The 27,070-nt window shown below is 41.7% G+C and overlaps 1 long non-coding RNA gene, 9 other non-coding genes and 1 pseudogene across 10 annotated transcripts; 7 read left to right on the forward strand and 4 right to left on the reverse strand.

Moving 5' to 3' along the window:
- Nucleotides 1-358: 358 nt before the first annotated feature.
- On the reverse strand, nucleotides 359-429 carry trnag-ccc (transfer RNA glycine (anticodon CCC)). The gene has a single exon. It is a non-coding gene; the product is annotated as a tRNA-Gly (tRNA).
- A 97-nt stretch (nucleotides 430-526) lies between these two features.
- On the forward strand, nucleotides 527-637 carry trnal-caa (transfer RNA leucine (anticodon CAA)). The gene is made up of 2 exons: nucleotides 527-564; nucleotides 592-637. It is a non-coding gene; the product is annotated as a tRNA-Leu (tRNA).
- A 499-nt stretch (nucleotides 638-1,136) lies between these two features.
- On the reverse strand, nucleotides 1,137-1,209 carry trnaf-gaa (transfer RNA phenylalanine (anticodon GAA)). Its single transcript has one exon. It is a non-coding gene; the product is annotated as a tRNA-Phe (tRNA).
- Nucleotides 1,210-2,143: 934 nt separating this feature from the next.
- Nucleotides 2,144-2,215, forward strand: trnap-cgg (transfer RNA proline (anticodon CGG)). The gene has a single exon. It is a non-coding gene; the product is annotated as a tRNA-Pro (tRNA).
- A 749-nt stretch (nucleotides 2,216-2,964) lies between these two features.
- Nucleotides 2,965-3,036, forward strand: trnaa-ugc (transfer RNA alanine (anticodon UGC)). The gene has a single exon. It is a non-coding gene; the product is annotated as a tRNA-Ala (tRNA).
- A 786-nt stretch (nucleotides 3,037-3,822) lies between these two features.
- trnat-cgu (transfer RNA threonine (anticodon CGU)) lies at nucleotides 3,823-3,896 on the forward strand. The gene has a single exon. It is a non-coding gene; the product is annotated as a tRNA-Thr (tRNA).
- A 993-nt stretch (nucleotides 3,897-4,889) lies between these two features.
- trnak-cuu (transfer RNA lysine (anticodon CUU)) lies at nucleotides 4,890-4,961 on the forward strand. Its single transcript has one exon. It is a non-coding gene; the product is annotated as a tRNA-Lys (tRNA).
- A 2,189-nt stretch (nucleotides 4,962-7,150) lies between these two features.
- LOC115057921 (U2 spliceosomal RNA) lies at nucleotides 7,151-7,341 on the reverse strand. The gene has a single exon (XR_003841982.1). It is a non-coding gene; the product is annotated as a U2 spliceosomal RNA (small nuclear RNA).
- Nucleotides 7,342-11,049: 3,708 nt separating this feature from the next.
- LOC115053952 (uncharacterized) lies at nucleotides 11,050-13,058 on the forward strand. The gene is made up of 3 exons (XR_003841560.1): nucleotides 11,050-11,157; nucleotides 11,621-12,051; nucleotides 12,724-13,058. It is a non-coding gene; the product is annotated as an uncharacterized LOC115053952 (long non-coding RNA).
- Nucleotides 13,059-13,901: 843 nt separating this feature from the next.
- On the forward strand, nucleotides 13,902-16,142 carry LOC115057287 (protein NLRC3-like; annotated as a pseudogene).
- Nucleotides 16,143-26,593: 10,451 nt separating this feature from the next.
- trnag-gcc (transfer RNA glycine (anticodon GCC)) lies at nucleotides 26,594-26,664 on the reverse strand. The gene has a single exon. It is a non-coding gene; the product is annotated as a tRNA-Gly (tRNA).
- Between the last annotated feature and the right edge of the window lie 406 nt (nucleotides 26,665-27,070).

Below are 27,070 nucleotides of genomic sequence, written 5' to 3' on the forward strand. Positions count from 1 at the left end.
GCTCAAAGCGTTAAGGAGTTCAAACACAGCAAAACATGTTAAATGATAAAAATAAAGATTTGAAGAAGGAATGAAAATAAAAGTGATGAACTGTGGATGGCAGCCTGCTGTTGATCTGACTGAACAACGATGCAGAAACCTTTAACTTGTTGTTTCTCCGTCTTGTACAGCACACAGTGGAAATGACTTCTCATTATTGCTTCCATGGCCTGGAAGTGGAACTTCATGAGACTGACACACTGCCTGCTGCACCAACGAGGCCTGGAACCCAGAGTAAGTAGAAGAGTGCCCTACAGCCCTGACCACTGTTGTATCCAGGCAGTGCTGACTGCTGCTTTTCATGGAGAGCAGTGGCCATTGCATTGGCTGGGAATTGAACCCGGGCCTCTCGCATGGGAGGCGAGAATTCTACCACTGAACCACCAATGCTGACTGCAGCAACCCACCTCCAATATGATGGCAATGCAGAGTAGAGCGTAGACACTTGTCACATGGAAGTAATTCAAATTCAATGAGCACTCCGTCTGTCAGGATGGCCGAGTGGTCTAAGGCGCCAGACTCAAGGTTACCTCCTTCCTGCACTAAAGGGTCTTCTGGTCTCTGAATGGAGACGTGGGTTCGAATCCCACTCCTGACAAAGAAAGCCTTTTGCAAAATTTGTGATCCAAACTCTTCCAAAGTGGATGAAAAATCTGTATGAAATGTGAATTAGACTTTTTCACAATAAAGGAGTTAGGACTGAAAACACTAAAGCCTGTGGCTCCCTGTGGTAGGAATGGACAGCAGTTGTTGGACTAAAGATAACTCAGCTGTTACTGAATCATCTGTAGCTCAGTCAGTGGAGCATCAGAAAGGAGCAGCTGTTCTACTCCGAGTCTCTCCCAGATGTCTGAGCTCCTCAGAAACCTGTCTAACGTAGCTGAGTTAGATGCTAATCATGTCTATTGAATGTTGTTGAACGGTGGATGTGTGGGCTGTGGGATGTAAAGGCCCCTGACTTTTGGACACACAACCAGTCAGCGTGACACATCCACCCTCACAATATTTCATGCTGTGGTTGAAAGAGGAGGGAGAATATTGGAAATGTAGGTTAAAAAAAAGGCAAAGTTTGAATCTCACTCAGGTATCACCTTTGATGCCGAAACCCAGGATTGAACCAGGGACCTTTAGATCTTCAGTCTAACGCTCTCCCAGCTGAGCTATTTCGGCTGGATGGCTCCATTTCTGCTGGATGTTCTGTGACAGTTCTGCTTGTTTTTGCCCATTAACACTGCTCTTTAACCCTCCTGTCATTTTCACCCCCCGCCCCCCCCTTCCAAACCTTGGTTGGAATTTCAATTAAAACGATCACAAGTTTTAAATTGATGTCTTCTTAGACGTTAGATGACTTCAATTACAGAATCTATTGATTCACTCCAATCAGAGACACTGATGAATTCTTTGTGTTTCTCTGTTCTGGTCCTGGTTAGAATTTGGACAAAAAAGATGAGGAATGCCAATCCCTCTTTTCTTTGAATCAGCTTCTACCTGCAGAATCTGGACAAGAGGAACATTATTTTAGTGGTTGGTGCTGGTTGGTACAAATATACTAATATAATATATATATATTAGTAAATGGCAGAGAGAGAGATGACCTGCATAAAGAGACTGGAGCCTGAATACAGTTCCTTGGTCACCATATCACATACATCTTCACTGAAATAATGACACCTGTGTCACTTGTGAGAAAGCTCAAAGCTGTGTCCAAAGGTTTGGAGGAGTGAATGGCAGAAAGATGTCTTTGAAGCCATTTGGACACACAACCAGTCAGCGTGCAGCATTCAACCTCACAATATTTCATGTGGTTGTGGTGTGGTTGAAAGACGAGGCAGAATATTGGAAATGTAGGTCAAAACAAGGTCCACCTCTGATGCTGAAACCCGGGATCAAACCAGGGACCTTTAGATCTTCAGTCTAACATCAGTTTTAGATTTAATTAAACAATTCAGTGTTGCACTCATTCATGCACTATGCAATGTTGAAAAGGCACATAAAATGGGAATTTGACTGTTTCATAATAAAGAAGTTAGGACTTAAAACACTAAAGCCTGTGTGCGCCCTGTGGCTCCCTCAGATCCAGGACCTTTAAGTCATTGCTGCTAATGGCTCGTTGGTCTAGGGGTATGATTCTCGCTTCGGGTGTGAGAGGTCCCGCGTTCAAATCCCCGACGAGCCCTTTGTGTTATGTTGCCAATATCTTCCCAAAGTTTGTCTCCTGTGAAAAGCAGTCACCACATTTCCATCTGCTCAACACAGCAACAACCACTTTGTCTTGTCCAGAAACTGCAAGCAAAAGCAGTAATGCAGGAACTCCACTGAGAGCAAAGCACTGCTGGGGTTTGGATGCAACATGTCCTGTTTACAAGACTTATTATTACTAATACATACTAAGCCAGCAGCCTGAGCTAATTCCGCTGTGCTAACATGGGAGAGCGTTAGACTGAAGATGTAAAGGCCCCTGGTTTTTGGCATCAGCTGCTGCTGATGCCAAAAACTGCTGTTTCTCTAGTCCAGAGACTGCAAGCAAAAGCTGTAACACAGGAAGTGATGGCAGGACCATGATTGCCTTTTGAGCTTCATTAACAGTGTGCACTCTATGGTGGAGTTCAGGAGAAAAAATGGGAGGAGTCTTTGATGTCTGTGATGTCATTCAAACCTTTGTGACATCACAGAATGAGCATCTCCTTTGCTTACAAGCCCAGCTGTTGCCTTGCAGTCGTCAGGAGAGCTAACCTTTATGATATGGAGCTGTGTGAGGTTGGCTGGTTGTGTTATTTGTAGTATCTTGTAAAGTGAAGCAACAGTAACTTTGTGGCTCATGCTGTGCTGCGGAGAAGGGAAATTGGTGTTTTAGCTGTCGCAGGAGCTCAGAAGCTGTCTGGCTAGCTAAAGCTGCTAAAACTGCTGAAGCTACCACACCATGCAGGGGATGTAGCTCAGTGGTAGAGCGCATGCTTTGCATGTATGAGGCCCGGGGTTCAATCCCCGGCATCTCCAGTGTTAATAATGAAGGAGGGAAATGTCACAGGCTCCATTGAGGGATCAGATTTTTGGAGAGCAGAACTCTTTCCTGTGCTTCAGATACACTGTTTGGTTCTGAGCTGATCATTAATAATCAATGAATGATCAATAATCTTCTCAGCTGTTCTGAATGGTGACAGTGGGGCAGCCTTTGTGTTTACACCTGAATCACATGTGATTTTAGAAATTCTTCAAAGCAGCTTCAAAGGAAGAGTTTCATTCTGGCAGTATTATGACATCATCAGGTGACATCATCAGACTCACTTCACAATATGTTTTGTGTCTTATTTGGCTCCATTTGGTGGAAGCTGTGAATCGCAGGATTCAGGGGGAATACATCCATACATACACCTTCACTGAAATAATGACACCTGTGAGAAAGCTCAAAGCTGTGTCCAAAGGTTTGGAGGAGAAAATTTCATGATTTGGCAGGAGTCATGACTTTGTGGGATACTTAGGATGAGGTATCTTCAGCATACAATTAACATTAGTCCCTTTTCTGGCGGTAACCCTTCAGATTATGAGACTGACGTGCTGCCTGCTGCACCAACGAGGGCTGGAACCCAGAGTAAGTAAAAGAGTGAGATGGAGGAGAGCTGTCAGTGTTTCAGTATAAACATACATCATACAGCCCTGACCACTGTTGTATCCAGGCAGAGCTGACATTAAAACAATACAAAAAGAAACTCCACCCTTTATCATCCAACCCAACTGTAGCATACACATTACAATTCCATCATCACATCCTACAGCACAGAGAGTGGTGCTGTGGCTTAGCTGGTCAAAGCGCCTGTCTCGTAAACAGGAGATCCAGGGTTCAAATCCCAGCAGTGCCTCATTGTTAATGTCAAGTGTTGTTAAAAATAACAAGACAGCAGCTGAAACCTTCCCTGCCTGGACAGGAAAATTCCAGAAGTGTGAGTGAAGCTCCTGCTGGCTATCAGAAGGGATTTAGTAGTGAAATGTCCTCTTTTTCAGCTGTTATGTTTAAACTGCAAAGTACTTTATGAACCAACATCAAAATGCTGGAAACACCGTGCTGTCGGGTGGCGCCAGTGTGTGTGTGTGTGTTTGTGTGTATGTGAATTCATGCACGTGAGTGGCATTTGACACTCAGGTCAGAGTGGGCCGTACAAACATAGGGATCACATTTGCAGCATCTCAGGCTTGTTTTGTTGTCTCTTTTCAGACCCAGGTAGGTTTGGAGGTCTACCAGGTCCAACTCTCCAGATGAAACTGCAGAGAAACTGGCAGTACTGATGCTGAGCTGCTTAAAGTGTCTGTCTTGTAAACAGAACATCCTGCATCCAAACCCCAGCAGTGCTTCACTCTCAGTGGAGTTCCTGCTCATCACTTCCTGTATTACAGCTTTTGCTTGCAGTTTCTGGACAAAGCAAAGTGGTTGTTGCTGTGTTGCACAGATGGAAATTTGGTGATTGACCGCTTTTCATAGGAGACAAACTTTGGGAAGAGTCATGATGGTCAGGAACTGATATTAGTGACATAACACAAAGGGCTCATTTGGGAGTTGAACACAGGCCCTCTCACACCCGAAGCGAGAATCAGACCCCTAGAGCAACAACCCTTTTACAACAGGATAATTTAAAGTGTTTTACACTGCAGTCAGATGTTTTCTGAGGGGGACAACTTTTCAGTCATCAAAAATATTGATCGGTGCATCTACTGGCACCGGATGTGCAATCAAAAGTAAAAACTAAACTATTCTGTCCAGCTACAGCTGCGTCAGGTTAAAAACCCGCTCTGATTTGAAATGCTCGCCTTTGATGGAAGTTAAGTCCATAAAAATGGTTGTATTGTTGCATCTACGCTCCCTGATGGTCTAGTGGCTAGGATTCAGCACTCTTACTGCTGCAGCCCGAGTTCGATTCCCAGTCAGGGAACGCCTTTTTATTGAAAAATCCAGGTGATTCACCTCATAACTATCTACATCCTCTTTGGATCCTTACCTAACCACAGAGGCTCTGAGCTACTGCAGAACGGGAAAAGAGAAATCATCTGATGAAGCCTCCTCTCTGTTTTGGGTGGTGGGTGCATGTTATTCACATGTTATATAGGTGAAGGTTATTCTCAATCCCTCTCACACTAAATCAGATGGCAGAGGTTCCACTGAGAGCTGAACTCAGATCAGTGGATTCAAAGTACACAGTCCACAGAAAGTCCGACTTCCTGCCTCCCTCATGTAAAGACAGAACAGTCAGTGAGTGTCCCTCACCTGTCTCTGTGACACAATTATCAATGTGTTTGGCAACACCAGAGGAAGGTTAGTCTTTTCTCTGCATTATTCACAGTAATGGAACTTTCTTGTCTGCATCCATCCATCCAGCAATATGAAGGTTCAGGATCTCTGTCAGACACAAAGGGAGCAACATTTAGGATAATTATAGCTGGAATCGGTCAGCACGTTCGGCTGTTAACTGAAAGGATGGTGGTTCGAGCCCACCCAGGGACCATCTTTGTTTAATTCACTGGTATTATAGTTCACACATGGAAGACCGGAGGATTTTTAAGTTGATGCTCAGTTATCTCCATCTAGTGGACAGATGGTAGAAGTTGATTCCTGAAAAGAGGAAGTGACTTTTCCTCAGATCAAACTGTTGAAGGAGAACGAGCAGCTTCTTCTCTTCACATGTTTCCTCACTGACTCAAATAGATGGAGAATGTCATTTATCACTTCCTCCAGTAATGTGTACAGTTGTCACTGTGCTCAGTGACTCAGTGATGCTGTTGGATGCTTATAGGGCCTCCGTTCTTAAAGTGTGGGCTCCACCCCACTGGTGGGGAACAGAGACATGACAGGTGGGGCGTGACAGACTGGAGGAAATGTTCCTTTTCATTCTGATCTTTATTAAAGCCTTTCTTTATGAACAACAAAGATCTGACATTCAAAACAGCCACACACAAACAAAGTAATCATTAACAGCCTGCATGGAGTCTAAATGAAAAGAACATCAGATGGAGACTTTTCATTTGAACATTTTAAGATGAGTGTATTTCTTCAGCATTTTGTTGGGGTAGGTGGGACTTAAACACTGACCCTTGTTCAAAGTTGCAGTTTGGCAGGAGACACTCAGAGTCTAATGCTCTACCACTGAGCTACACCGCCCATAAACACACACATATCTATCTAATCTAATGAAAGACAGGAAATGCCTTTGATCTCCAGTGATGTCACACAGTCTCGTTGTGGAGTTATTAGTTGTTGATGTTGTTCTGTAAAAATCTGCATCAGTGAAACATTCATTCATACACAAGGACATCACGTATATTGTTGGAATAGAAAATCTTATTTTTTCTGTGTGTGCTCCTGAGAAAGAGGGTCATGTGCTGCTTGAAGTGAATCAGAGCACCTTCTGTCAGGAACATCTGTTTGTTGCTGACAACATCTGGATTACAGATGACACATCAGACTGATATTATCTGTGTCATGGTGTTCAGAGATTTCAGCAGCTCACATCCAACACAGAGACTCTGAGCAGGCCCACCTGGTCTTAGACCCAGACCCAGACCCAGACCTAAATCCAAACCCAGGAGACAGAGGTTGAGTGAGTCAGTGAGGAAGAAGCTGCTCGTTCTCCTTCAACAGTTTGATCTGAGGAAAAGTCACGTCCTCTTTTCAGGAATCAACTTCTACCATCTGTCCACTAGATGGAGATAACTGAGCATCAACTGAGAACTGAGTTCTTCATCATCTGGAAACAGACAGCATTGTTTTCTTCAGCTGGAGCTCTTTGTTCAAATCTACATTGAGATTCAGAGCCAAATGTTTTTCCTTTCCTGGATTTACTTCATCGTTTCAGTGACTCTGTGGATTCAGCTGACAAATGCAAAATACAACCAACATTTAAACGATGACGTGTTGAAACAAAACTTTATTGATTCAGTCTGGTCAGCAGAATATAACCTGATGAAATCAGCAACATTCAACTGATGTTTCTACATGAATGCATCACTGATTCTAAAACCATAAACTGAACATGAACACTCTGTACACTCAGCGTTACACACATGAAGACAACATCATGTGTTTAAGGTGATGTTGAGCTGAACAGGACTTGTATTGAACACACAGAGGGAGTGCACCGTTCCTGGAGATACTGCAATACCAGGTCGATGCGTGGAGTGGACGGAGCAAGCCCCTATTCCATCTCCCTGTTCCAAACATCTATTTAATATATGGTCCCCGGGTAGGGGACGTATCAGATATTAAACTGATAAGAACAGATACTACACTTGATCTTAGCCAAAAGGCCGAGAAGCGATACCGCTCAGCTGTCGGAGGTAACGGAGTGTTTCTCCGCACCGACCCGCTCAGTGAGGGGTCAGAGTCGGCTTCAGTAACAACATCACTCCGAGAGAGAGACACAAACAGAAGACATGAAGAAACGAAGGAGGGATCAGAGAACAACCACAGACATGTTATTTTCACAAAGTTACGTTGTAGAGCAAAGAAAACGTCTCTTCTTGGTCACCTGTAAAACTTCATATCTATGTCAATTTACCAGCTGAATATTATTGTGAAAACATCAGTTTGTCCTCTCATGTGATTGGCCTCATGGTGTGTCCATCAAAATAACCCCCCTGTCTGCACGGATTCTCTGAAGATTCGGCTCTCCTCGACTGGACTCGGCTTTTTTAGACCGAAAGTGAGAATGATAAAATGAAGGAGTAACTTTGTCATCCACAGAATAAAACCACAAATCACTGAACACTCATATATTTAAAATAGCATTAAGAGTACTTTAACCCAATATTATCTTAATGCTAACATACAATGGAAAACGTCATAGACCGGCTAACGGGATTATCATCAGTACCGCGATGATTTTAAAGCGTCAATGAACTTATTTCAGCTTTAACATGGCAGTAACACGTAGGGGAGAGCCGGTACAAAGTAACACAGGACAAATGTAATACGGCGATTTACTCAGAATCGGAAGAATGTAAACGCACTAAATGACGTCACCACTTTCAGCAAGCAATACTCCCCAGACCAGAGAAAATCTGGTGACTACGTCACACTTCCACTAAATTATTGCCGAGACCTAAAAGTAAATTTGTCGGTTTAAACATTGTGATTATCATTTCCCGTGTCATATTTATAATTATATTATAGGCAATTTAGTTTTTAACTCAGTTTTATGGTTTCGGAGAAAACCTGGCATAAATGTTGGTCCCTGTCTGGACAAGAGTAATGCAGCCGCACTCTGCGAGTTAACAGCTTATCAAAACACAACGATTCTGTATTGTCATGACAGACAAGAGTAGGAAGAGAACAACACAAAGAAGGCTGGTTCCGAACCCTAACCCTGGTTTATGTGCAAATCATTGCAAAATTTTAATAATATTTGAAGCAAATAAAATGGTTGAAGTGCATTTTATATTTGTAATTGTGAATTAGCGAGGAAGTTGTCCAATGTTTGAAAAAAAAAATCCAAAAATGTAACCAATTCCAGTTCACAATTTGATTGTGTTACTTTCATCCGGGCGGGACGACACACATTCAACAGCATCACTGATTCAGGAGCAGCACAGTGAAAACTGTACACATTACTGGAGAAAGTGATAAATGACATTCTCCGTGTTTTCCTGTAAATCAGTGCTGCTGAAAAACTCCTGACATTTTCCAGCCAAAGTCAAATCTCATGATGGGACAGTGAAGGAATATCCAGTGTGTAAGAACAGTGCGGCACCCTGGACGTTTTATTCGTTCAGATTATGTCCAGAATTATTTCTAATTAGTTCTTGCAATTAATTTGGCCCCCCCCCCAGCATTATTTTTTCTCATTAATATAGTTTAAAACGCTCTGTGTCCCTGATAAAACACTCACCTTCACCTGAGGTAACTGTAGATCAGCACCCATTTGCGTCAGAAGGTGTCAGTCTCGGCTTTGTAATGAGGCGGACGGCCGCTGGAGTCCTGTTGTAGCAGGAAGCAGCACAGAAGGCCGAAACTCACCCAAGACCGTCTCTGTTTCTGTTCTACAGGTGAGCAAAGTGCAAAAGCGCCTCATACAGTTATATTAAGTTTATTTCTTAAGTTGTGGTGTGTGTTTACAATGTAGTTAACGTCCGTAAATAAGGCAGCTAACTACTGCTAGCCTCAGCTGCTAATACAGCATGTCGTGCCCGCTGTAGCGGGTAATGCTAGTTCCCTTACTTTGTACTTTTATCGTTATCATGTGAATAAATAATAAATTCAGAGTTCTGTAAACAGGAAGCAGCCACTATAAACAGTTAAATACATGTTGCAGCTAAATACTATGTTCAGTAGCTGATATGTTAAACCAGTGGTTCTCAACCTTTCTGGGGTCCTGGACCCCCTGCATGCTTTAGATCGACCCTGAGGACCCAGTTTGAAAGAAACAGAGAGAAACTGCATTTTAAATAGCATGTATTCACTCTTTGAGGCAAATATGAGCTTTCTATAGCAACTTCCAGAACAAAAAAAATCATACTTATTCAGCTTCTTGGCATAATGTAAAAAAGTATGCTATAAAGTTTGCCATTTCCAAAAATATGTAGGAAAACATTTATGCATCTCCTGAACTTTATCTTCCAGATATTGTAATAATAAAAAAGAATTATTATACAGTAGCTTTCATAAATATGAATGTCATAAAACATATTTTTATGCACTCTTCAAGAACAAAAACATAAAGTATGAAACCTCAATGAATATCATATAATTATCATATATTATTAAGTCTATAATTAAGTCTCATGCCCTCATAACTTGAAAGGGATGCAGATTTTGTTAAGTTTGTATCAACAGCGTCACAGATTAACTTTAACATAAATGTCATAGGATCTTTTTTAAGAGATGTTTTATTTTCATGGACCCCTTTTCACGGACCCCTTGCAATCACACCACTAACCACTAGGGGTCCGCGGACCCCCAGTTGAGAATCACTGTGTTAAACAACTAATAGGAGCAGTTTATCAGGTACACAAATGCTGTGTAAACTCATTAATGCAACAAATGGTTAGTATCCTTAGTTTAAACGAGTTACACAAATAAATACAGTGCTCAGTTGCAGACATAAGAGTGAACAAATTATAGAAGCAGCAGAAAACATGGAATTAGTTATTGTGGTAGACTGCACATGTTCGGTTGTGTGTTATGTATTTGTTTAACTGTAGAACAGTAATCAGTACATTATTTGTTTAACCGCAGAACTGTAATAGTTGCATTATTTGTAAACTGTAGGACAGTAATGATTTCATTATTGGTTATTGTATTATTCGGCACTGTAGTCCTGTTGTAGCAGGAAGCAAGCTCAGTTGTAAAGCCCAAGACGGTCAGGATTTCAGCACAGAAAGCTGATACTCATCCAAGACTGTTTCTATCTTCTGTTTTACAGTGGTTGTTGTACAATATAATCACTGGTACCTTGGTGAAAGTTATCATCATTGTACAAGTGTTACACTTAAACACTCGATCATGTCCATAGAGTGTCTGTGTCCCTTTTCCTTTTCAAATGCTGTCCAATACAGGTGAGTCAGATTCTGAGAGATAAAGATAAACAGACAGCATCCAGTGAGACAACAGAAGACCAGCAGAGGACAGAGACAGAAACACAGGTACTAGCAACAACAACAACAAATGTCTGGATTATTTAAAATTGCATTTTCAAAGAGTGTAGCTGACAAGACCTCACATGGTCCATATGGACACCTGGACTTGTTATTCTGCTTCCTCCTCAGTCTTAAATATTGTAAAGAAAAGGTATTTGCCTATTTATCTTTATGTAGATTTGAACAAATGGTTAAATGTGAAGTTGAGCTCCATCAGATTTTCAGTGTGATTCTCTAGAAAGGAAGAAAACAACGATCACTGATCCAAACTGCCTGTTTAAAGATGACCAAGAAATCAGTTCTCTCTATCTATTGGACAGAATGTAGAAATTCATCACATGACTGATTCCTATTTTGAGGAAGAAAACTGGTTCAGTGTTGAGGAAGTGACTTTTCCTGACATCAAACACGGGACAAGACTGATGAGAAAGAACAAGCAGCGACACATTTCCTGAGGACACAAATCTGTGTGTGTAAATGGACCTGAAGGGAGTTCAACAGGTGAGAATCTATAAATGTTTTGAACAGGATCAATTTTATCTTTAATTTTATGATTTTTTTGGCAGCAGATTGGTTGTAACCAAGTTTATTGTTGAAAGTTTCCTCAGACCTGGTTGACCAGCTGAGAAGCCTCTGAACTCTGTTTGACTTAGTTTCCTGGTTCATTTTTCCTCCAATACAAACAGAAAGAATGAGAAATAAAGGCAGCAGTTTTATGTGACCAGTTTTGTCCAACAAAAGCAGTTGGATGGTTTTTATCCACACTGTGATTGATTTAATGTGAAATGTTCACACATGGTTTCAGATCAAAGACAAACCGAGTCATTTTTCAGGGAAATAATTTTTATTCTTTATCACCTTCATCCATGAAGACACCGATTTATTCCATTTAATAATCAAGGTCTGTGTCTCCTGAAAACATTGTCTCAGTTCTGCTGATTTTTTTTTTTTTTTTTTGTTACAGTGAAACCACAAAAACAGGGAAGTGCAGTTTTCTAAACTGAAGACAGTAAAGAGGGAAGTGATGTCAGTTTAATGTTGATGTAGCAAAAACAAAAAGAACAAATAGTTAAGTGACTGGAGCCCCTGGACTTTTATTTGTGGTATTAATTTCCTCATTTTCCTCTTTATCACATGATATTGTCCTCAGACTCATGATAATAAACCAATGTACATAAATGGTAAAGAAAATTTTGAAATAATAAAGAGAACTATATTTCTGATTGCTCCATCTGTCGGTTGAGCTCAAAGTGACATTGTTTTTGTTGATGATTGTGTAACTTTTCCAGCAGGTAGAGGCTCAGCTATGAATCAGTGTGAGGACAGAGAGGAGGGAGCCCCTCCCTCTAAAACCACTCTGTGTGGGGAACATGAGAGTCAGACCAAAGCTCAGAGGTGAGATGAAGATCTCTAACTGTCCATCTGTCAGAGCTCAGCACTCAGATCACTGCTCCATCATTATTCACTCTCACTGTCACTTACTTTTTTTTTTGTTTTTTTTGCTGCTATTTTGTTAGTTTGTTTTAGTCGGGAACTCAACCAGCATGTGGAGCAAATTTTTATTATTTGTTTTGGACTTTTCAACTAAATTCCTTTGCAGATTTTTTTTTTATTTATAATTTTTTTTAATCATCATAAAATACTAATTACAAAATAGTGTTTTGTATTTAAAATACATGTATTAGAAATGTTGCCCATCTCTCAGTTGCATGTTCTGTCCACTGTGGAGGAGGAAGAGTCTGATTGAAGCTCTGTTCCCCCAAAAAACAACGAGACAAAATGAGGGGACACAGTGAAGTGAGGTACTTCCTGTTCTCCCCCTCAACAGTTTGACTCAATGTGATGATGAGCTGGATAATACACATGAAACCTATAATGAAACCAACAAACCTGACCGGGACTTTATTTTTCTGTGTGTGTTGGTGTGTGACAGAGATTCTGGTCTTCTGTCAGTTTCCCTCTTAGACTGACTCCGTCCAGAAGATGGACTGTGTGTTTGGATTTGTGTGTTTTTGGGTGTGTAGCTTTGGAACAAACAGTTTGTCCTGTTTCTTTGTCTTTCTTCAGTCAGAAAGTGTTTTCCTCTCAGACTGACTCCATCCTGAAGGTGATGGACTGTGATGAGGAAGAGGAGGCCAGACCAGAGTCTCCAGGATCAAGCTGTCTGTCTCTGAAGTCTGACCGGTCCAAAGAGTTTTTTCCAAACTTCAGTAATGAACCTGGACCCTCAGACACAAAGTAAGAGACTGTGAAGATGAGAATAAAAATCTGTTCATAGATTAATATAAATGATCCTGAATCATCAGTGCAGATTCAGGAAGACACTGAGATGGATCTTCTGGTTTTATAACCAGAAACTACTGATGTTTTTTCCTACCCAAACATTTTATTATATTAGTCAGATCATGTCAGTTATAAAGAAATGTTTTCACAGAGACAGGAAGGGGAAAAGACATGTCTCTGAAGAGGAGCAGCCGTCCCACTGTGCTCTGTGTCAGGACGTCCTGAAGGATCCAGTCTCTACCAGCTGTGGACACTGGGTCTGCAGACAGTGCTGCACCTCACACTGGGACCAGTCTGCTTCTTCAGGAGACTCCTCCTGTCCCCAGTGTGGACAAAGATCCAGAACCAGACCAGGTCTAAAGACCAGCCCTGAACAGAGTGAGACTGAACTTCTGACTTTTTCATCAGATCCTCAGACTCTCTGTCTGCAGTCTGACGTTGTCTCCTCTCTGTCAGCAGATCGTGTTCTACAGGAGGTTTTAGATCAACATAAGATCAGTCTGAGGACCAGATGTCAACATGTGACTGAAGGAACAGGAACAGGAAGTGGAACCCTCCTCAACAGGATCTACACTGAGCTCTACATCACAGAGGGACAGAGTGAAGAGGTTAATACCCAACATGAGGTGAGGCAGCTGGAGACAACTTCAAAGAAGAAGAGCCTCCATGATGCTCCAATCAAATGTCACCACATCTTTAGAGTCTCACCTGACCAGCAGAGTCCCATCAGACTGGTTCTGACCAACGGCGTCGCTGGAGTTGGAAAAACTTTCTCTGTGCAGAAGTTCAGTCTGGACTGGGCAGAGGGCTTGGAGAACCAGGATGTCAGTCTGCTGGTTCTGCTTTCATTCAGGGAGCTGAACCTGATCAGAGATCAGCAGTACAGTCTTCTCAGGCTGCTTCATGTTTTCCATCCAACATTACAGAAGGTCACAGCAGAGCAGCTGGCTGCCTGTAAAGTTCTGTTCATCCTGGACGGCCTGGATGAAAGCAGACTTTCACTGGACTTCACCAACAGGGAGGTCGTGTCTGACGCCACACAGGAGTCATCGGTCCACCTGCTGCTGACAAACCTCATCCAGGGGAATCTGCTTCCCTCGGCTCTGGTCTGGATCACTTCCAGACCTGCAGCAGCCAGTCAGATCCCTCCTTCATGTGTTGACAGGCTAACAGAAGTCCAAGGCTTCACTGACGCCCAGCAGGAGGAGTACTTCAGGAGGAGGTCCAGGGATGAAGAGCTGTCCAACAAAATCATCTCACACATCAAGAAGTCCAAGAGCCTTCACATCATGTGTCAAGTCCCAGTTTTCTGCTGGATCATCGCTACAGTTCTGGAGCACATGTTGACTACAGACCAGCAAGGAGAGCTGCCCCAGACCATGACTGACCTGTACTCACACTTCCTGCTGGTCCAGACCAGAAGGAAGAGGATCAAGTACCATGAGGGACATGAGACAAGTCCACAGGAGCTGATGGAGGCTGACAGGGAAGTTCTTCTGAAGCTGGGGAGGCTGGCGTTTGAACATCTGGAGAAAGGGAACATCATGTTCTACCAAGAAGACCTGGAGCAGTGTGGTCTTGATGTCACAGAGGCCTCGGTGTACTCAGGACTCTGTACTGAGATCTTCAAAGCAGAGAGTGTGATCTTCCAGAAAACAGTCTACTGCTTTGTTCATCTGAGTGTTCAGGAGTTTCTGGCTGCAGTCTACATGTTCCACTGTCACACCAACAGGAACAAGGAGGTCCTGAAGGGCTTTCTGGGAAAAAAAACAGCAAGATTCAGCCCTGGAGGACTTCCTGATCACAGTCCTGGAGAAATCCTTTGAAAGTGAAAATGGTCACCTGGACCTGTTTGTCCGCTTCCTTCATGGTCTCTCTCTGCAGTCCAACCAGAGACTCTTAGGAGGTCTGCTGGGTCAGACAGAAACCAAACCAGAGACCATCCAGAGAGCCATCAACAACCTGAAGAAGATGAACAGTTATTTTATCTCTCCTGACAGAAGCATCAACATCTTCCACTGTCTGATGGAGCTGAACGATCACTCAGTTCATCAGGAGATCCAGGAGTTCCTGAAGTCAGAGATCAGATCAAAGAAGAAACTCTCCCTGATCCAATGCTCAGGTCTGGCCTACATGCTACAGATGTCAGAGAACGTTCTGGATGAGTTAGACCTGAAGAAGTACAACACATCAGAGGAGGGACAACGGAGACTGATCCCAGCTGTGATGAACTGCAGGAAGGCTCGGTGAGTCCACTCTCATTCTCATCAATCCTTCTGATGTGTTTAAATCCAATCTGATACAGATGGTTTTTCACTGTCAGCTGTTTGTTTTCAGATGATTCAAATGCTGCCAGAGATAAATATTCACTTAGTTGTGTTTCTAGTGGAAATCCTAAAGACTGAGGACATCAGCAGGTATCAGTGACTGATCATCTTCACCAGCTTCACTGTTCACTGAGCTCAACTCAGTGAAAATCAAAACCATAGAGAGCCAAATGTTTTCAAGTCAGCATGGCCTCATAGTCCCTCAGAGGAGACAAACCTGGATGAGGTCCCTGACAGACTGAGGACACATTTTATGTCTTCACCTGAAAATTGGATTAAAACTCAATGTGAGAGAGATGAGAACAAAAGTTCCATGTCAGAGTGAAAAAATTCAGTGAGAAGACAAAATCTGAATCAGAAGAGAAGTCTGAGTCTTTAGTCCTCAAACCCTCCAGACGAATATGTAGTGTCCTCTGTCACAGTGACATATTGTGTAATATGTGTCATCACAGACTTGTTGGTTGTGGACTCTCAAAGACTGAGTGCAATGTTGTGGCTTCAGCTCTAAAGTCCAACCCCTCCCATCTGAGAGACCTGGACCTGAGTCAGAACCACATAGAGGATTCAGGACTGAAGCTGGTGTGTGCTGGACTGGAGAGTCCAAACTGTGGACTGGAGACTCTGAGGTCAGTTCACTGACTGGACCTGCTGTAGTTTGAATGTTGTGCTGTTGTTTGGATGATGTGTGCAGAGACATGATGATGACCAACAATAACACAGACCATTGAGGACATTTCTGATTGATTATTAATGATTTGATCTTCATTTTTTATTCTTTACTCAGGTTGAAGAACTGCAGTTTGTCAGAGATCAGCTGTTCTTCTCTGGTCTCAGCTCTGAAGTCCAACCCCTCCCATCTCAGAGAACTGGACCTGAGTGTGAACTGCCTGAAGGATTCAGGACTGAAGGATCTGTGTGGTTTTCTGGAGAGTCCTCACTGTAGACTGGAGACTCTGAGGTCAGACTTATGTTTTATTTCTGCTCTCAGATTAATATGATGTTACAGTTGTGGTGACTCTGACCTGCAGACAAGTTTATATTTGAGGGAAAATCCTGCAATAAAACTGCATTTTAATCATTTGAAAATTACCGTATTTTGCGGACCATAAGGTGCACTGCATTATGAGGAGCAATATCAATTAACAGGTCTATTTTCATACATAAGGCACATGATAAAACATATAAAGCGAGGCGCAGTATGTACCGTTATTACAAAAAGTGGTGGAGGTAAGCATACTGCGTTTACTATTCTCTGATTGGCTTATCGTTGCCAGCGACAGCAAACAACCTGAAGTTAGTGGGACGTTGGAACAACGTTGTCTCCCAACATTTGATTATAATTGGATTATGATATAGATTTAAAAATTGGGTTTATGTTAAAAACCTAACGTTGGCTCGACGTCTAATTATTGTAAAGTAACACTGACTAAATGTTGGATGATGGTTGCTCACCAGCACTACATAATTACTTATCTAACGTCTGATGTTGCAACCCATATCCAACCAAGGTTTGAGTCAGTTCAGGTTTTTCAAATATTTAATTTTCTCATTAAATCTTCTCACTGTTTGTATTTGACTGTGGTGAAGCTGCTTCCTGTTGGTTCAGCGGTTTGAATTTAAATTTTTAAACTTCTACTTTCTAAACCTTAAGCTCTGAACAGATGATGAAACATTGAACACTTTCAAGCAGGAACTTTTTCTCCTAAAGTCACATATTTTATTCTTTACTCAGGTTGGAGAACTGCAAGTTGTCAAAGATCAGCTGTTCTTCTCTGGCCTCAGCTCTGAAGTCCAACCCCTCCCATCTCAGAGAACTGGACCTGAGTGTGAACAACCTGCAGGATTCAGGACTGAAGGATCTTTGTGGTTTTCTGAAGAGTCCTCACTGTAGACTGGAGACTCTGAGGTCAGACTGATGTTTTATTTCTGCTCTCAGATTAATATAATGTTACAGTTGTGATGACTCTGACCTGCAGACCTGTTAAATAGTTCAAAGTCAATTTTTACAACAGATTTTCAATCATTTGAAAGTTACATTTTAATTGTGCACAGTTTTTATTAATAATGTTGACAGTCTGAGTCAGTTCAGGTTCTTTCAGGTGTTCTTTCATTTTCTAAACTTCTACTTTCTAAACCTTCAGCTCTGAACAGATGATGAAACATTGAACACTTTCAAGCAGGAACTTTGTCTCCTAAAGTCACATCTTTTATTCTTTACTCAGGTTGGAGCGCTGCAGTTTGTCAGAAATCAGCTGTTCTTCTCTGGTCTCAGCTCTGAAGTCCAACCCCTCCCATCTCAGAGAACTGGACCTGAGTCGGAACGACCTGAAGGAGTCAGACCTGAAGGATCTGTGTGGTTTTCTGAAGAGTCCAGACTGGAGACTCTGAGGTCAGACTCATGTTTTATTTCTGCTACAGTTGGACTCAGTTCATGTTCCTTTCAGTAATATTGTTTAACTCTAACCCTCAGTGAAGCTGTGAGAGGAGAACAGAAACAGATTTCAGAATTAGACAGAAAGACAGAGAGAAAACAGTCAGAGGACTGTTGTGATCATGTGACCATCAAATGAAGCAGATTCCAGCTGAAGAACTCAGAGATGTTCAGATTCTGGTCCTCGTCCATCAAACTGTCAGATCTGAGACTGTTTGTTCTCTGATCAGGTTCATCTGTCACAGCTCTGAGATCAGTCTGACTGAAAGCTGCACATCACTGATCTTCTTTCATCACACTGTCACCATGTGGTCTTTCTGCAGACCAGAATCCTGTCTGTCTGTCTGTCTGTCTGTCTGTCTGTCTGTCTGTCTGTCTGTCAGAGTCTCTCTGTTTAAATGGACCTTCAGTAAATCATCAGTAAAGTGATGAACCTTCATGACTCAGCTCTTTATCTCCACTGTGGACTCAGAGAAATGTGCTGAGTCAGCAGACTTGAGGTCTGTGAGTTTCCAGCTCAGTGTGTTCACTCCAACACGTTAACATGAGCTGAGAGGAAGCAGCTGCTGCACATCTGGACTGAACAGGACTGAAGTCCCTGCAGGTCTTTATGCTGGATCTGCATCACTGACTGACAGCTGATGGACAGAGTCAGGAAACACTGATGGATCTGCTCTCTTCTTCTCTACACAGGTGGTGGTGAAGAGGAAGGTGTGTGTTGATGGAGGATCAGCTGCTTCCTGATGATCCAGATGTTGCAGCAGCAGCTTGTCCAGACTCTGGACCATGTTCCTGGGAGGTGGAGAGGAGAGCTTCATCCAGCAGAGACTGACAGAGGAATCAGAACTGGTCTGAGAACAGAGTCCAGTCCACCATGATCCCAGAGACTCCTCAAGTCCTCCTCTCCTCTCAGCCAGCTCCTCCAAACTCCACCTGGGGTTTAGGTTCAGCTTCTTCTGGACCCTTTTGGCCGCTTTGGGAACGTTTCGACAAGCTTTTTTTTTTTTTTTTTTTTTTTTTGTTCGTATAAAAAATTTCCTTGTGAAACACATGACTGTCAGTCAGCACTGATTAAACTTTTAAATTGGCCCTTTCTTCACTTCATAAAATTTAAATGTGTTTTTTTTTTTTAAACATTATCTCAAATAATTCTTATTTTTAACATGTTCCAAAAAAATGTATGTAAATAAATAACAGGATCCTGAAAGAGCAGAACTCAGAGGACATTGCAATTTTTATTTCATGTACTAAAAGACCTTTGTAAGACAAACAATGTCCTGTTTTAATCTCTGTGTGTGTGGTGATGATGCGGCCTGTTTGGGAGATATTGTTTATTTTTGTATTGCACTTTGTGCAACATTGCTATTAGTTTGAAAAGTTTTGTATAAATAAAATTCAAATTATTGATATAGTTCTCATATCAAGCTCATGTTCACCTTCTTTCTTTCACAGGGAGAACATGAAAGAAGCTGAAGCTGAACTCAGCCTTCCAACTTTAGTGCTCCGTGTCACAGACTGATCCATTTTCTGACGTTATAGTCCACACCAGGCTGCAGCCTCTCTGTGTGACACTTTGTTCATCATTATTTTCACACTTTAGTTCCTGCTTCTTTTCATTTAGGCTCCATGTAGGCTGTTCATGATGACTTTGTTTGTGTGTGGCTGTTTTCTTCTGAATGTGGGATCTCTGTCTGAATGAAAGTTTCACAATCACTGCCTCAGACTGCATTCAGAAGGAATTGTTGAAGTCATAGAAGCTGAAGAGTTGATGATCAGAGGCTGACAGCTAAAGGAAGCTAGAATGCACACTGCTCTCTGACAGAGTCGGCCTCCCTCCACATTTAGGAGGCTTTTTCACTTCTTACAACAGCTGACAAAGGGCTCATCTGGGATTTGAACCCCGGACCTGTCACACCCTGAGCCAGAATCATCCTGATTGTTCCTGGAATGGTTTGGTTAGTCAGAGTGTGTCTGTGTGTGTTCTTGTCTCTCTGAGTGGTTGGAAATGAAAATGGAGATCGGTAGAAGCAGATGACTCTGAGGATGAATGAATGTTTCACTGACAACATTAACAGCCGTTTACTCACCTCAAAACGTGACTGTGTGACGTCACTGGAGATCATGGAGGCATTTCCTGTCCTTCATAGCTCTCCCACGCAACAACAACAAATAATTCTTTCGTGTTCGATTTATACGGAAAGGCGCATGTGTACAAAGAAGCATACGATTCATCTCGTGAACGAATGAAGTGAAACATCAACTGTTATTAGAATAATAAGTGCCATTAAATTGAAATAAAAATCAAAACTGTCAATTTCACAGTTTGTTCCTCCCACATACTGAGATGTCTGTTCTGCCTTCTACTTCGTTTAATGTTCATTTAAATGCTTTGTTGGATCTGTCTGTCTGTATCATGTCAGAAACTCTGAAACACTGAACTTCTTTAAAACACGGTGGATTTACTGATATGAAAGTGTTATAAAATGCAGGAAGTACTTCTGAACATGCCAGCAAGTATTGAAGGCTGCTGAAGCCTGGAGATTTGTGACGTGGTAACCATAACCATGTAACCATTCAATCGTTAAACAAGCATTGGTGGTTCAGTGGTAGAATTCTCGCCTGCCATGCGGGAGGGTTAGGGTTAGGGTTAGGGTTAACCCTAACCCTAACCCTAACCAACATCCAGATGTTAGAAACACAGTGCTGCTTGGAAAATACCCTGATAGACTCCAACACACTGTGACTTTGTGAAACAACCAGTGGAGCCCCCTGGTGGTCAGTAGAAGTGCAGCCCCTCTGAGCTGGTGGCAGACCAAGGCTTCAGTCTGCACACATCTTCCACATGTGATGGCACACACACTGTGTATTGTGGCAACATCCGTCCCCTCAGAGAGAATCTGCTCTTTAACCCTCCTGTCGTTTTCACCCCCCGCCCCTTACTTTAGAGTTCCTGCTCTGCGTCAAACACATTTACATGTTGGGGAAACATTTTTACATTTTATTCAACAAAATTACATAAGAAAAACACTTTTCCCACGGACAAAACAAAGTTACATTTTAGAAAACAAAAAAAGTTGCGAAAACAAATTTCCAAACGACAGAATCTTCCGGAAGGGGAATGTACCAAATGCCGGAAGTGATCCAGAAGAAGATTGACTGTGAGCTCAAAAAGTTTGTATCGGTTTGTGTGGCGGGAAAACTTTGCAGAGTGAAAGTTTATGGCAGCATGGAGTAAATGATGTTTTGGCCGTTTTGTGGAAACAACTTGAGCCAATTTACGCGGTTGTGTTTTCCGTGCGGACGATCTGTAGAATGTTTAACGTTGATGAACGGACCAGACGGAAGGAGCACGCGCACAGGAGACATCTAATAAACAGCCGGAAGATGCTAAACAAGCTAAGTGTAGCATCGCGCTAACTAGCTGAAGCCGCTGTCAGACATGCAGTGAATTAAAGTGCACCGTTTCATGGAGGACAGAAAGTCAAAGTCAAAAGAACTGTGGGCCGAAAGGAAACAGGTCCAGGTACGTGTGTGGATATATCTGTAAAATATGGAAGTCAATATGTGTGTGTGTGAAATGAATGATATCTTTTTGTTATTTTAGCAGATAAACATGGATTGATGGCGCCACATGGAGCTGATTTAAAAGCTCAGAGAGGGAAAACACTCCCATTATATACAGATCCGGAGGTAGCAGCACCTGATCTACTGAAGCATGATGTGAAGTTTACACGGTGCAAACATCAGCCTGCGGACTCTTAAAGGGATGATTCCTCTCCAAACGCCATCAGGTTGGAACTTCGTGGACCTGGACAACTGTTTGGCTATCGGACGATGTGGCAGGTACTCAGACAAAAGTCCAATCTTCGAGTGAAGAGAGATGATGTGATGAATGAGAGAGCACGCAGAAGGTTTCTAAGAAGAAGCTGCTACTCAATGGGAGCGAACTGTATGTGGCATGCAGATGGTTCTGATAAACTGGCTCTCTCAGGACGCATGGATGGATTTTTTCACCTAAAGTGCTGTGGCTCCAATGTGGACCGACAAATAACAAGAAGCCAACAGTGATCGCTGAGAATCTCCTCTCATGAGACTGAGGACTGATTGTGGCACGGAGAATGGCATTATGGCTGCCATTCAGTCTCCCCTACGCCTCCATCATGATGACTGCTGCTCTGGGCCGTCCAGCCACATGTATGGCTCATCCACGAATAAGCAGCGTGTTGAATCCTGGTGGGCCATATTTAGAAGGGGAAGGTAAGTGGCCTTCATGAAGTCATTTTATTATGACTGACCTTTCATTTGATTTTTATCTTTATGTTCTATCTCAGATGAACTCCTCTGAACATATATAATAATTGAGGCTGGGACTTGAAGCGTTCATTTCAATTCATTCATTACAAAGCCTTTAATGAATTAGATTTTTTTTAATGGAGTCCCACTTCTACTAATAATATATATTTACTTCCGATTCTGTCCATTTCTATAGGTCTCAGTTCTGGATGGAGTTGTTTGCTGGATACTTCAACGGGAGCCATGAGCATCAGTGCCTTCTGAGATGTTGCTATGGTGATGTTGGATGAGTGTGTGAGACTGTGGAACAGTCACAGGATTCACACTTCCAGAACAGCGTCATGTCCAATGAACTGTACTGCTGACCACACAGGTAATATTGGTGATGGATTGATATTTCCATGTTTGTTTTATTATTATTTTATTGGTTAAATGTAAATAAATAATATAAATGCTATTGATTCTATCTAACACAGATTTGGCTCCACAGACTGGATTTGAGATTGAACCAGCTGATTTGGATGCTGTTCCAGAGGCGAGCCTGTCAATAGCTCCATGTGGGGACTCAAACATGCAGGAGGACTTTGACTTTGTTATGGAGCACAAACAACTACAGAAGCCAGAGAACTGGGAGTCTGCAACAGAACTGTACATGAAGCTGAAAGAAACTGCTCAGCTGTGAGTCAGTGACAAAGGGAATTTTCCCTTCCTGCTTTATCAAGTGCTTGTTCATTGAGGTTTCTGTCCTATTTCTACTTTATTTATTTTTTAAATTAATTAATTTTTTTAATATACATGTCAAGAGCCATGAGATGACTGTGCTGTGATTTGGTATTAGACAAGTAACACAGAATTGAATCAAATATTGCCATGACTGAAAAATATGCAATTTTTATGTTTTAAAATAGTTTGGAAAAAACTCATAACCAATCTATCACAGATGCAATCAGAAGGAAATATTTGCTTTTTTTTTATTATTTGTCAACATAACATTTGCATTCCCATTGTTTCATTTCTTCAGATGAACAGGTACCAGAATCATTTGGAAACATAACAAGGAAAAGTGAATGACAAGCTAAGAAATCTGATCTGGAGTGGTGGAACACTGCAGTCTGTCTGAACACCAAGTGTCACAGCTTCATTTGTTCTGAGTTTGAAATCAATTGATAAAAACTATAGCAAAGTAATGAGTCCTATATTTTTGTAAGTATGGAATACAAAACTTCTTGAAATTTGTTTTGTCTAAAACTTAACAGTGAAAATCTTAACTGTGTGGAGAGAAAAAAAACAAACAAAACACCTTTTCGGAGTCTGGTCTTGAGGGGTGATCTAGTTACCAATTACAAGTTACAGTTACAAGTCCATGTGTGACTTAAACACAGTGTGTGAATCTAGGAGTGCTAATTTCAATGTGTTTGAACATGTATTGGGAACTGGGAATGGAGAGTCATCCAGGAACTCTATTCTTGGCGATGGTTCCAATCCGGACGGGGGAGGTGAAGTCAGCCCAGCTGCAAACATCAAAACATCCTCCAGAGACACAGCAGCCTGACCTCCTGCAAAGAAAAACCTTCAGTTACATCTTGGCAATGTATTTTCTCAACAAATCATAAAAAAAAATGTGATTTACAAACCTTCACAATAAAAGACACAGTCTGCCCAGTAGCCCAAAGTTTGACTTTCTTTAAGTCTCCTGTTACTTCCTGATGGACTGAGGTCAGGTTTGAAGAGTCTCAAGTTCCAGACCAGTGAGTGGCTTTTCAGAGTGGCACAGGACAGGGGCCAGCAAAGTAGGCTGTTGCTGCAGTGCAGTCAGAAACTGAAGAGCTGAAAGACCATCTTTGAATCTAAAAAGTCACCACAAACATTGTTTCACATTTAAATGACCTAAAGAAACTTCAATGTTTTATAAAATGACTATCCACCCAAACATATAGAAATGAGTAAAAATGGTTGTGTGTTGAACATTACTGATTTAAAGAAGAACTCTGTGTCTTGCTTTGCACTTGGCAGGGTAAATGTTTTTGAAAAATAGTTCAAGCAACAAAGCGTATGTCATGTGATATATAAAGTTAATGATCATTAACCATTAGTATTGTTTACATCTAACCCTGTTCATACCATTTGCATTGTACACCAAGAACTGATGTCCTTCTGGTCCATCAGAAATGGGCCGGTCTTTCAGATGTTTCATCAGTAGAGTTAAAGACTCTCGTCTCGGCCCACCTGTGTCAATTCCTTCTTCCAAAACAGCATCATCATCTGTGAATTTTACCAGCATGTCACAGGTTTCAGAATATGTTGAACATCTTACAAATGCAAATATCTTTCCCATGTAATCAATAAATTAAAATTAAGTGAGTCGCTGTTGTTTTTTTACTTACCCGTAGCAAGTACTCCTGACTGGATTTGTTTCAGGTGGATCCAGATCCTCAGTGTCAGATATTACTGTCTGAAAAACAAATGAAAATGTCTGAAACAACACACTGAAAGCAAAGAACTTCAGGCTGCCATAATCTGCCTTAATACCTGTCCAGGCTGAGCTGTGGATGAATCTCTGAAACATGATAAAAATTGATAAACTGATGAACTTTATGATACAGAGTATAACAGAGCTTTGAGTAACATTTAGAGGTAGAGAGGAACCATAAGATTTATAAATAAGATGATTTTGTTATAAATTATATCACACGTATGATATTTTCTACCACATGTTCATCACAATCACATCAACAACTTAAAGACAAATGACTTCTTTTGTAAAAACTAATACCTACCCTTTATCTTCAGGTTTGCGTTTGGGAGAACTGGGTTTTTTTGGTTCAAAAACCTGAGAAGAAAAGCACACAATTGTCAGCAACTTTAAACAGCTTCCATTATTGTTCCCTCACCACATACAGTATATATCAATGGTGAAAGGTTATCAGGGTGTCTGACTGGAATAGTAAATGCCAAATAATCAAGACTTGGTTCTTAGACTTAATGCTTGAAACCAAATGCATATCCTGTCAATAAATAAAGGGAAAAAAAAACTGAATCAAAGTACAAACTGTAAAAATGTACATACCACAGTTTCAGCTGCATTGAATTCAGCTGTGCTCCTCGATGTGATGACAATTTCAGAGTCTGATGTATCAACCTCTGTAGTAAAAACAAACAACACATTATTAATTATGCTACATCGGAGTAAATAAATGTGTAAAAATATTGAATGAAGAGATCCACAAACCTCCTCTAAAGTGTGTTTCTAGGCAAATGAAAAAAGTGCCTTTCCTATTTCCTTTTTATATTCTGCCAGTTTGAATGGGCTTTCTGACCCAGGCACATGGAGCACCTCTGAACAGTCTGGATACAAAAGAAGGTCTGCTCCTTCATCCATCTTCTTGTTAAATGTTCTCATTTCTTGGACAGCTTGCTTCAGTAGATCAGGTGCTGCTACCTCCGGATCTGTATATAATGGGAGTGTTTTCCCTCTCTGAGCTTTTAAATCAGCTCCATGTGGCGCCATCAATCCATGTTTATCTGCTAAAATAACAAAAAGATATCATTCATTTCACACACACACACACATATTGACTTCCATATTTTACAGATATATCCACACACGTACCTGGACCTGTTTCGTCTCAAAACAGAAAGTTAGCAGCAGCTAAAACAATCAGCAACAATTGTGCATTTAGCATAACTCTAAGCCTAAAATAAAATAAATAAAAACTAGCAACGCATACTAACTAAACGCGTCGCTATTCCGTGAAGACAACGATTGGCTGCAAAATGAAACGGTGCACTTTAACTCACTGCATGTCTGACAGCGGCTTCAGCTAGTTAGCGCGATGCTACACTTAGCTTGTTTAGCATTTTCCGGCTGTTTATTAGATGTCTCCTGTGCGCGTGCTCCTTCCGTCTGGTCCGTTCATCAACGTTAAACATTCTACAGATCGTCCGCACGGAAAACACAACCGCGTAAATTGGCTCAAGTTGTTTCCACAAAACGGCCAAAACATCATTTAATCTATGCCTGTAAAGTTTTCCCGGCACACAATCCGATACAAACATTTTGAGCTCACAGTCAATCTTCTTCTGGATCACTTCCGGCATTTGGTACATTCCCCTTCCGGAAGATTTTCCTTTTGGAATTTTTTTTCTAACATGTGAATTTGTTTTGTCCGGGGTAAAAGTGTTTTTCTTATGTCATTTTGTTGAATAAAATGTAAAAATATTTCCCAACATGTAAATTTGTTTGACGATTTGTAAAAGTGTTTGGCACTTTGTAATTTAGTTTTGCACTTACCAGCCACCGTATCAAACAGAGCAGGAACACTAAAGTAAGAGGCGGGGGGTGAAAACGACAGGAGGGTTAAAGAGCAGATTCTCTCTGAGGGGACGGATGTTGCCACAATACACAGTGTGTGTGCCATCACATGTGGAAGATGTGTGCAGACTGAAGCCTTGGTCTGCCACCAGCTCAGAGGGGCTGCACTTCTACTGACCACCAGGGGGCTCCACTGGTTGTTTCACAAAGTCACAGTGTGTTGGAGTCTATCAGGGTATTTTCCAAGCAGCACTGTGTTTCTAACATCTGGATGTTGGTAAAGAGTTACTCTGCATTGGCCGGGAATCGAACCCGGCCCTCCCGCGTGGCAGGCGAAAATTCTACCACTGAACCACCAATGCATATTTTATGAGTTTCACCATAACTTCATGAATCTCCAGTCATCAGCAGCCTTCAACACTTGCTGCATGTTCAGAAGTACTTCCTGCGCTTTATAACGTGGCAGCTTATGCCACGTTATAAAATGCTATGTTATAACCACCAATGCTTATTTAAGACAGATCCAACAAAGTATTTAAATGAACTGAGAGCTCAGACCAGCAGAGAGAGCACACACACACACACAGTGGATGAGGTGCGCAACTTCGCTCAGATTCAAAAAATGAGTTAGCAGGAAAAGAAGCATTTTAATAAGTAGCAGGAGGAACAAACCAACAGATTTGGTTTTAGTTCAATTTAACGCCACTTATTTGTCTAATAACAGCTGATTTGTGTTTCACTTCATTCGTTCGCGAGACAATGTGAGCT

Source organism: Echeneis naucrates, chromosome 2, assembly GCF_900963305.1.
Source record: "Echeneis naucrates chromosome 2, fEcheNa1.1, whole genome shotgun sequence".
Taxonomy (NCBI): domain Eukaryota; kingdom Metazoa; phylum Chordata; class Actinopteri; order Carangiformes; family Echeneidae; genus Echeneis; species Echeneis naucrates.